The 11,446-nt window shown below is 42.0% G+C and overlaps 1 long non-coding RNA gene across 2 annotated transcripts; it reads right to left on the reverse strand.

Annotated features, from left to right (window-relative positions):
• LOC110265991 lies at positions 12 to 3,023 on the reverse strand. Of its 2 annotated transcripts, XR_002352759.1 has the most exons (3): positions 2,234 to 3,004; positions 667 to 1,191; positions 12 to 351 (listed from the first exon to the last, which is right to left on the reverse strand). It is a non-coding gene; the product is annotated as an uncharacterized LOC110265991 (long non-coding RNA). The 2 variants fall into 2 exon arrangements; XR_002352758.1 differs by lacking the exon at positions 12 to 351 and having other exon boundaries at positions 606 to 1,191; positions 2,234 to 3,023.

Below are 11,446 nucleotides of genomic sequence, written 5' to 3' on the forward strand. Positions count from 1 at the left end.
CAGACCAGTCATCGAATCGTTCTAGTCACTGGTCCAACTGGTTCAACTGTGGTTCAACCAGAAAAATAATTTTATAATGAAATAATAAATAAATTATAAATAAATACTCTAAAATATAATTATACTCTAATATAAACTTTGAAATATCTTCTAAATTTAAAGTATTACATTCATGTCATCAACCAAAGCCTTAAGATCTTTAGAAAAAGTACAAAATTAAAAGTAAAATAACAAAAAAAAATATCCAAATACAAAATGCTAATATAAAAGTTTATCATAAATCATCAAAATCTGCAAAAATGTGCTGTAGATTTGTTGTATTGGGATAATCTTCACCTTCATTTTCCAACCCTTTTTTGCAGAAGAAACAAAATATATAGCATAAATCATTAAGGCAGTCACAATCTAAATTAAAATCAATAATCAAGACATTCACAATCTAAATTAAAATCAAGACAGTCATCAAGACTTTCAAAATTAATAATTAGTAAATTAAAATCACAACACACAAAACAGCAACACAGCACAACAAGAGCTATTCAATAATCACTAATCATTCAACAAAAATTAAAAACACAACTACAGACCTTCGAAAGATAGAAACAGAGCATAAAAACAAAAAAAATGAAGAACACGTGAAGAACAAGTGAGCACTGAGCCACTGACCTTTGAAGACAACGCTGACAGATTGGTGATTCAAAGACCAATTACCGCAACAGACGATGTCGACCAAATAATGGTGAACAGCTAAAGACGATGGATGGGCTGAGCTCACAAAAGAAGAAAGCAGGGATTGGAGACTTGGGGGCAATGGCTTGATGGACGAACGGTGGTAGTAGCTCGATGGACGGAAAAGAGTAGTGGCTCCACGGACGGACAATAGTAGTAGATCGAAGAGATGCTAGGATTGCAGAAGAAAGTCTTTTCTGCTTGAGTGAGAGCTGAGAGGAAGAGCAGTGAGAGGCATGCTTGAGAGATTTGATTCATTTCAGACATTCAGCGATTCAAAACGGCATCGTTTCCTTTAAACTGTCTAGTTCTCGGTCCGAGCCAACCAGCTGGTTTAGTGGTTCGCCACTGATTTTTTGCTCAGTAGTTTCACATGGTTAACCGAACCGTTGCTGTTACTGGTTTACGGTTGGACCTATCTGACTGGCCAGCTCGATCCCATTTTTAGAACCATGGTTGTTTCTAAATATAATTAATAAATTAAAAAATATTTTTACATGAGATATTTGAACATCAAATTACCTTAATTTTTCTAAAAGATCTTTTCAAAAAATCATTTAAAAATTAATTAAAAAAATTATCGAAACAAAGGATTTTTATTTAATAAAATAAATTAATTATGTAATCAATTGAATAGATTTTTAAAATTTTACCGTTTTAAACATGAAGAGTGCTAGGGGAACAATGAAAATTTTGAACAACATGAACAACCACCAATCAAATGAAAATACACTACACCTTAATTTAATGCTACTAATCAAATTTACTCTTTTAACCCTATTAATTCACATTGTTTACCCATTGTTCAAAAACTTTGTTAGTTACCTATACTTTTCCTTTAAACATTTAGGTATGATTTCGCTGGCACAAAAAGCGAAATCATCGATTACATTGATTGTGCAGTTACCGGCAGCGAAATTCAGGAAGAACTAAAAGTGCGCGGTTGCGCTATTTATAGCCTCCACCACCATGATTTTGCAGGTAGCAAAAGCGTAATCAGGCGCTTTCTAATCTTTCTGGATTTTGCTGTTAGTAACCATGCAATCAATGTAATCTGCAATTTTATTTTTTTTTGTGCCAACAAAATCGTACCTAAATATTTAAAATGGTAAAAATCTACTTAATTGAATAAATAATTATTTTATTTTATTTAAATAAGAAAAGCTCCAAACAAATTCATATTTTTTATCCTTTTTTATCTTCTCTCTTACGACTAGGCCTAACACTATATGGATTGAAGATGTACCTGAGAACATTAGAAGAGAGAGAGAAAGAGTATGGAATTGCAACAGCATACAAAAGCATCACAAACACTGAAGATGATCAATACGCAACTTAAAAAATAATTTCAACTTAAAAAATAATTTGGAATTGAAAAGGATCTCAACTTAAAAAATAATTTAGAATTGAAAAGGATCTCAACGTATAAAATATTTCATGTAACTCACTTTGCATAATAAACTTCTAACTACAAAGAGAAAGCAAAGAATTATGGGAACATTACCTAGTTGTCATAGATATGTTGGAACAGAAGAAACCTTTATACATGCGCTTTGTGGTTGCCTAGTGATCTAGACAAGATTAATGCATCTCTTTAAAATTAAAAGCTTCTTCAGAGCTCCCTTCAACACTTGACTAAGGTGAAACCTCACCTCAGAACTGAGCAACAAACTAAATGACTCTTAGATGGATAGATTTATAATTGGATATTAGTGGATCTGAAAATGAAAAACACAGAAGTATTCACCCCAACAGTGAGTAAACCCCCCAAGTCTACATCAGCTTACAGCTCACCATGTTGAGGAGATTTACACAACTTTCAAAAAAGAAAGTCTCTTAAACATAGTCGTAACCAGATTTTAAGCGAACATAAAATGGAATAGGCCTCCACAAGGATGGGTAAAATGAATTCAATTGGGAGGTCAGCGGGTAATCCTGGACCAGCTGAATGCGGTGGAGTTGTGAGAGATGAGAATGGATGATGTATAGCAGGTTTTATAGAAAATTTAGGGACATGTAATGCTTATCAAGCAGAACTATGGAGAATTTATTATGGTTTCAAAATGTTGTAGGAGTTAGGATTTAAAAGGACAATGATGGAACTAGATTCCAAAATAATGATAGAAGTTCTTGTTGTAAAAATCAGAGCAAAAAAACATCCAAATAGTCTAATAAAGAGAATTTACTCCCTTATCAATAAGGAATGGCAACTCAATTTCAACCATACATACAAGGAAGAGAACCGCATAGCTGATTGCTTAATAAGGCTAAGTACAAAAAAGAAACTTAGGTATCATTTTGTGAATCTGTCTTTTAGTGTTCTTAAAATGATTATTAATGATGATGTCCGAGAGATTATTTTACCCCGTATAGTTAAAATATAGTTTTTAGTTCCCTGAGTTTTAAGCCCCGTTAAATATATCAAAAGGAGAGAAAAAAAAAGTTTAAGTTTTTTTCTAATATTAGATTATTATGCATAAACTTTTTAAAATTGACTCAAATTATGTATTATACACTGTTGTAAATCTTTACCAAATGTTAATAATATTGTTCATACCCTGGCCCAACGCTAGGGCCCAGGATCCAAGTAAGAAGGCCCAACCCAAAGGATTGAGCCCCACCCTGCACCAAATCAACCGCTACAAAGTCGGTTTGCACCACGACTTGCTCTAAGGAAGTCGGGAACGAGGATTAGCTGGCAGATAAGCACTCATTTGAATGGGTAACTGCCCCTAGAATCTCTCTAACCACTTCCACGAGCCATATCTTAACTTCCCTAAGATAAAGGGACGATTAACACCCTAGAAAAGTGGCACTACTCCAACGGTGGTTATTGGTTCACCACTATAAATACACTGACACTCCTCAGGTATCTCTAAGACCCAATACACTCTAAACCTGCTCACGCCCTTGCTAACTTAGGCATCGGAGTGTCTTTGCAGGTACCACCCCCCATTCCTCCACGCACGCACAAGTCGGAGGGCACCGAGTTGTGGATCCACCGGGAATCCTCCTCATTCATACGTTTGGACCAACCAGCACCGTCCAGCCCATTAATCTCCGGTTACCCACCGTAGCATTGGCGCCGTTGCCGGGGACCCGAGAGATCAACCAGTGATGGCGGACAGATCCCCTGAGGAGGGTCATGTGGAAACAGATTCTGAACAAGAGAATCTGGATACCGGAAATAATGACGCGGACCTAACCCTCCATCAGGAAACCAATGATCAACACAAAGAAGGAACCTCCGGAGTCAAAACCCCGAAGGTGAATTCCTCTGAAGGCCGTGAGTCAGAGAAAGATGGACAGTCCCACGCAACTGAGCTTATGGGATTAGTCCATGTCCACCAATGTCGTTTGGAACAACTAGAACAGGAACGGGAGCGACAAAGGGAGATAGAAAAGCACCTAAGAGAGGAGATGGATCGACGAAAAGAGTTAGAGGAAAAACTCTTAAAGTTAGAATCCTCCCTCAAAGGTCGGAACTCCCGTGACGGTAGAAAAGATTCGCCCCTAGGGGGGAAGATCCTTTTAGTGAGGACATAATGAGGGCAAAAGTTCCGAGAAACTTTAGAAGCCCCGATATGGACCTCTACGACGGAACCACTGATCCAAAGCATCATCTGAGCAACTTTAAAAGTCGGATGTATCTGGCTGACGCTTCTGATGCTACGCGATGCAAAGCTTTTCCGACAACCTTGTCAAAAGCAGCGATGAAGTGGTTCGACAGGCTCCCCCTGAAGTCGGTTACCAGTTTTGAAGACCTCTCAAGGAAATTCTTGATGAGGTTCTCTATCCAGAAAGACAAAGTTAAACATGCACCAAGCCTCCTGGGAATAAAACAGGAGGTCGGAGAATCCTTACGAGCCTATATGGAAAGGTTCAACAAAGCATGTTTAGAGATTCAAGACCTGCCCACCGAGGCAGTCATAATGGGGTTAGTCAATGGGCTCAGAGAAGGTCCCTTCTCACAGTCCATATCCAAAAGACATCCCATCTCTCTAAGTGATGTACAGGAAAGAGCTGAAAAGTACATCAACATGGAGAAAAATGCTAAGTTAAGAGACCTGAGTTGGCGACCTGGGCACCCTCCCTCAACAAAAGAGAGAGAGAGGAAAACCAAAAAGAAGGAAGAACTCGGTCTCGATAGACCAAGGAAATATCACTCTTATACTCCCCTAAAGGTCTCCATGGTGGATGTATACAGAGAAATTTGTAATACTGAAAGGCTGCCACCCCCTAGACCCATTAAAAATAAAAAAGGGGGGAGCCGCAGCGACTACTGTGAGTACCATAAAATATATGGTCACTCCACAAACGACTGCTACGACCTTAAAAATGTGATAGAAAAGCTGGCTAGGAAAGGTCGGCTAGACAGATATCTCATAGAAAGGTCGGACAGTCATGGGAAGAGAAAGCGAGATGATATGGATAGAAGAGACCCACCACCGCAGACTCCGGAGAGACAAATCCACATGATCTCAGGAGGGTTCGCGGGAGGGGGACTCACCAAATCCTCTCGCAAAAGACATCTCAAGAGAATCTACCAGGTCGGAGGAGATTCATCCGACCTCCCTACCATTTCATTCACAAAAGAAGATGGGCAAGGAATAATCCCTGGACATGATGATCCAGTGGTAATAACTATGATCCTAGCAAATGCTCATCTCCACAGAACCCTAGTAGACCAAGAAAGCTCAGCGGACATCCTTTTTAAGCCCACTTTCGACAAACTAGGGTTGGATGAGAAAGAATTAAGAGCCTACCCCGACACCTTATATGGACTAGGCGACACGCCAATAAAGCCACTAGGATTTTTGCCCCTCCACACCACTTTTGGAAAAGGGGAAAAATCAAAAACTCTGAGCATAGACTTCATAGTCATCGATGTAGGGTCAGCATATAATGCTTTAATTGGCAGAGCTACCCTTAATTGACTCGGAGCGGTGGTATCCACTCCTCACCTTTGTATGAAATTCCCGACTTCAGCAGGGATAGCAACGGTAAGGGGAGATCAGAAATTGGCAAGAAAATGCTACAATGAAAGCCTAAACCTGAGAGGAAAAAGCCGAGAAGTTCACACAGTAGAGCTCGGAGGCGCAAGGGCTAGAGAGGAGCTGCGTCCACAACCGGGAGGAAAAACCGAGGAGATACAGGTCGGCGAAGAGGATGGAAAAAATACTCACATAGGGGCCAACCTAGGGGAAACCCTAAAACAAGGGTTGACTAAGCTCCTAAGAGATAACTCCGATCTCTTCGCCTGGAAGGCCTTCGACATGCCTGGGATAGACCCCGAGCTCATGTCCCATAAGCTCTCGGTTTACCCGGGGTCCCGACCTGTACAACAAAGAAGACGCAAGCTCGGCCCCGAGCGAGCCCTAATAGTAGAGGAGCAAGTACAAGCGCTCCTAGAAGCCGACTTCATTAGAGAAGTCAAGTACCCAACATGGCTAGCCAATGTAGTGCTAGTCAAAAAACAAAATGGCAAATGGAGAATGTGTGTCGATTACACCGACTTAAATAAGGCATGTCCGAAGGACCCTTATCCACTGCCAAGTATTGACACCCTAGTGGACTCCAGCTCGGGGTATCAATACTTGTCGTTCATGGACGCCTACTCGAGGTATAACCAAATCCCAATGTATGAGCCAGACCAGGAGAAAACATCATTCATCACGTCCAGAGCTAATTTTTGCTACGTGGTCATGCCATTCGGATTGAAAAATGCAGGGGCCACATACCAGAGGCTGATGAATAAGGTGTTTGCCTCTCACCTTGGAAGCTTAATGGAAGTGTACGTCGACGACATGCTGGTAAAGACCAAGAAAGAAGTCAATCTCTTGGCAGACCTCTCACAAGTCTTCAACACCATAAGGCTACACAGGATGAGACTAAATCCCTCAAAGTGTGCCTTCACAGTAGAGGCAGGAAAATTCCTAGGGTTTATGCTAACACAAAGAGGGATTGAAGCTAATCCCGACAAGTGTAGAGCTATCCTGGAGATGAAAAGCCCGACTTGTTTAAAAACCAACCCATGAAGCAAATCCTCCAAAAGACGGATGTTGCAGGGAGAATGGTTCAATGGGCAATAGAGCTCTCCGAATTCGACTTGAAGTATGAAACTCGGACAGCGATCAAAGCCCAGTGCCTCACCGACTTCATTGCGGAATACGCGGGAGACCAAGAGGAAAAACCAACTACATGGGAACTTTATGTAGATGGATCCTCAAACAAAATAGGAAGCGGTGCAGGCATAATATTGGTGGACGAAAGAGGGACCCAAATAGAGGTTTCCCTCAAATTTGAATTCTCAGCTTCAAATAATCAGGCAGAGTATGAAGCCTTGATTGCTGGATTGAAGCTGGCGGAAGAAGTCGGTGCTACAAAAGTGATGATATACAGCGATTGGCAAGTAGTAACCTCCCAGATAAGAGGAGAGTATCAGGCAAAGGACCCAAATATGAAAAGGTACTTAGAAAAAACTCTGGAACATCTTGGGCGCTTTGCAGAAACCGAGGTCAAACACATAACTCGGGATCTAAATAGCAGAGCAGACGCCCTATCCAAGTTGGCAAGTACCAAGCCAGGAGGGAATAACAGAAGCCTGATCCAGGAAACTCTCCAGAAACCCTCCGTAGTAAAAGAAAAAGACAAACAAGAGGAGGTCCTTGAGGTAGTCGGATTAAACCTCGGTTGGATGAGCCCCTTGGTCGAATACATAAAATTCGACATCCTCCCCAAGGAGGAGAAAGAGGCCAAGAAGATCCGAAAGGAAGCGCAACATTACACTTTGGTGAGAAATATCCTCTACAGAAGGGGGATATCAACACCATTATTAAAGTGTGTACCGACTTCAAAAACCACCGAAGTGTTGAAAGAAGTCCACAGTGGGATCTGCGGAAATCATCTCGGAGCAAAGTCACTAGCCAGGAAAGTAATCCGAGCTGGATTCTACTGGCCGACCTTACAGAAAAATGCCACGGAATTTGTGAAAAAGTGCCAACCATGCCAGATGCATGCAAATTTCCATGTGGCTCCCCCGGAGGAGCTAATCAGTATCACTTCTCCATGGTCTTTTGCAAAATGGGGAATGGATTTGTTAGGTCCTTTTCCCCAAGCGCCAGGACAAGTTAGATACCTGATTGTGGGAATAGATTATTTCACAAAGTAGATAGAAGCAGAACCATTGGCCACCATCACCGCACAAAGAAGTCAGAGTTTCCTCTACAAAAATATCATCACAAGGTATGGGATACCTTATTCCATCACTACAGATAATGGAACTCAGTTCACCGACTCTACCTTTAGAAGCCTAGTAGCCAGTATGAAAATCAAACACCAGTTCACCTCGGTGGAGCACCCGCAAGCCAATGGGCAAGCCGAGGCAGCCAACAAAGTCATACTGGCAGGGCTAAAGAAAAGATTACAAGATACAAAAGGAGCCTGGGCCGAAGAGCTCCCACAAGTGCTATGGGCTTACAGGACAACCCCCCAATCCGCCATTGGAGAAACACCCTTCCGACTAGTCTATGGCGTAGAAGCCATGATCCCAATAGAAGTCAACGAACAAAGCCCAAGAGTGATTCTCCATGACGAGATCGGAAATATACAGGGGCATAAAGAGGAGCTCGACTTGCTCCCCGAGGTCCGAGAAGAAGCCCAGATAAGAGAAGCAGCGTTGAAACAAAGGATGACTACAAGATACAACAAGAAAGTCATTCGAAGAGCATTCACCCCAAGTGATTTAGTCTTGATCAGAAACGACATTGGAGTCAACAAATCAGGAGAAGGAAAGCTCGCTGCAAACTGGAAAGGACCATACAAAATCAATGAGGTCTTAGGAAAAGGCTATTATAAAGTGACCGACTTGGACGGCACCGAGTTACCAAGGTCGTGGCATGCTTGTAATATGAAAAGGTACTATAGCTAAAAGCGAACTCTACTCCCTGATGTACTCTTTTCCCAACTTCATGATTTTTTTTCCAAAACCAAAGGGTTTTTTCTGGAGAAGGGTTTTTAACGAGGCATCATAGTAGAGACTAAGGGAAATAGATTGTCAAAAACCCTTAGTAGCAATAAGGTACCTCCCCAATTAATAAAAGATCTTTTTTCATATATATCTCTTGCAAATTCCTTTTTTATTTTTTCTTTCGACGAAACGCGCCGACTTAAGCTCGACAAAACGTGAAAATCCCATGAACCGACCTAGATGGTCGTCAGGATAAAACGACGAGGTACAAGTCGGTGTAAAGAGGTTATAGAAGTTGATCATGATAAACTCGGAAATATCCCGACTCATAAGTCGGAAAGGGAAACCGAGTAAAACAAAAATGAATCACGAAAGTAGCCTAAAGTCATAAAAACTCAATGAAACGAAATTGAGTACTAGGAATAACCAAAGAGAGGTAGGAAAAAACCTAAGAAAAGATTAAAAGGGTGTCCTAAAGATCCTTAAAATAAAAAGGTTCAGAAAGGCAGACAAAGCCAAAGAAAAGGTTTTTCCAGAAAAGATCAAAGGGAAGTTCGAAATCAGAGAAACATGCACGCATAAGGTAACTTAAACCCTTATCCAAAAAAGGGTATTTATTTTTTAACTTAAACCCTTATTAAAAAAGGGCATTAAAAAGTGTTTTGTTTACGGCCTTAAAAGGCCAAAAAATTGTTCACGCACTACCAAAATTAAATAAAGAGTTTAAAAAGAGGGGACCCACAGGCCGGGCCCCCATATAGCCAATAAAATTATTTTTTAGGAAGGAGAGTAGACGGATCACCATCACCAGAGCCAGGAGGAGCACCACCAGGACCGGGAAGAGAGGCATCCATAGGAGATGAAGAGGAAGTCGAAGGAACTGTGGAGGAACTCGGGGCGTCCTTAGGGCGGGGAGGAGACTTTATAATCCTTTTCCCCCGAGTCTTCAAATCTGACTCGGAAATAATCTCGGGGACAGGGGGATCCACAATGGCACCATCGATGACAACCTTATCGGGATCTAAAGGAGAGAGGTCCAAGTCAGGAGCAATGACTCCGACCTGCTCCTTAAAGATCCTCCAAGCCTCCTCAGCGCCATCAGCAATAGAGTCCTCCAACTCGGCGTATGCCTTCCGAGAATTCAGCAGATCATTTTTCACAGACACAAGATCATTAAACAAACTTTGATAGCTATCCTGTACTGTCTTCCTCAAACCGACCTCCATGTTGCATTGGGCTTGCAACTTCCTCTCCCTCTCCCGGAGGTTATCTCTCTCCTCCCTCAGCTTGGCGACTTCCTCCTTCAACTTCCCCTCATGCTCTTGATATATGAGAAGCCTTCCTTCCAGCTCTTCGACCCTCGAGGTCATCCCTAAAGAGCTGAGAGGAGCCTTCTCAAAAATATCTAAGAGTTTGCCACAAACCCCCCGCCGTCTTAAGGCTCTCCTCAACCAGAGTGGTAAGGTGGCGCCGAACAGAAGCATCATCCATGCTTATACGAGCATGGGGATAGATGTTCTTTCGGACGAATGCAAGAGCATCCGCCTTCACCTCACCAGAAGAGCCAGACTCTAAGGTCTTGCGCTTCTTATTCTTTGGCTCAGGAGAAGGTCGAGCAGAGGGGGGCGGCTGAGAGAAAGTTGAAGAAGAAATCACAATGGGCTGAGAGGGAGTCCCAACGTTCCGAGGAGGAGGAGGATGAGAGATGACCGCCCTGGCGCCACCAGTCCTGGCGCGAGACCTTGCTTTAGCCTCCTGGACCCTTTGGTAAGACTCCTGAGCGTTTGCCTTTGCCATCTCTGAAAGGACAATAACAGATAGATCAGACAAGTCGGAAATCTAACAAACAAATAAAAGCTACCTAGCTGTGCCTGAACAAAGGTCGGAGACCCCTGGAGAAACTTTTTTGTGTCCAAGTATGGGGCCCTCCCCCACACTTCTCGGAGGAACCCCACAATGGCTGCTTCTACCTCATCCAGGTCATCCAGACCATATTTCTCGCAGGGGGAGGCCTCCAGCCAGTATAAAGGAAATCGGGGAGAATAATTATCATCCAGAAAAAAGGGATGGTGACCCTCTACGGCTTGAACTTTGAAAAAATAATTTTTAAAGTCATGAAAGGATTCGTCAAAAAGAGTAAAAACTCTCCGACCCTGTATGGCTCGGAAAGACACCCATTGTTGCTTATTGTTTATCCCACTGAAGGGTTTGGTCATATGGAAGAGATAGAAAAAAATCTTCAAAGAAGTCAGGAACTCCAAAGCCTGGCTAATAAATTGATAAATTTTCAAAAAACCCCAAGAGTTGGGGTGAAGCTGGGTAGGGGCAACTCGGTTCACCACTATAAATACACTGACACTCCTCAGGTATCTCTAAGACCCAATACACTCTAAACCTGCTCACGCCCTTGCTAACTTAGGCATCGGAGTGTCTTTGCAGGTACCACCCCCCATTCCTCCACGCACGCACAAGTCGGAGGGCACCGAGTTGCGGATCCACCGGGAATCCTCCTCATTCATACGTTTGGACCAACCAGCACCGTCCAGCCCATTAATCTCCGGTTACCTACCGTAACAAATACTTTGTCTTTTTATAATAAAAAATTATTTTTTTACAAAATGTTAGTAGCATTTTATCTTTTATAATTAAAAGATATTTTTACTATAAGACATTAGTGATGTTTTGTCCTGCTATTATAACAAATGAAATACTAAAATAATTAAATATTTTGTATTTCATATTACAATA

The sequence above is a fragment of the Arachis ipaensis genome, chromosome B08 (genome assembly GCF_000816755.2).
Source record: "Arachis ipaensis cultivar K30076 chromosome B08, Araip1.1, whole genome shotgun sequence".
NCBI classification, from domain to species: Eukaryota; Viridiplantae; Streptophyta; class Magnoliopsida; order Fabales; family Fabaceae; genus Arachis; species Arachis ipaensis.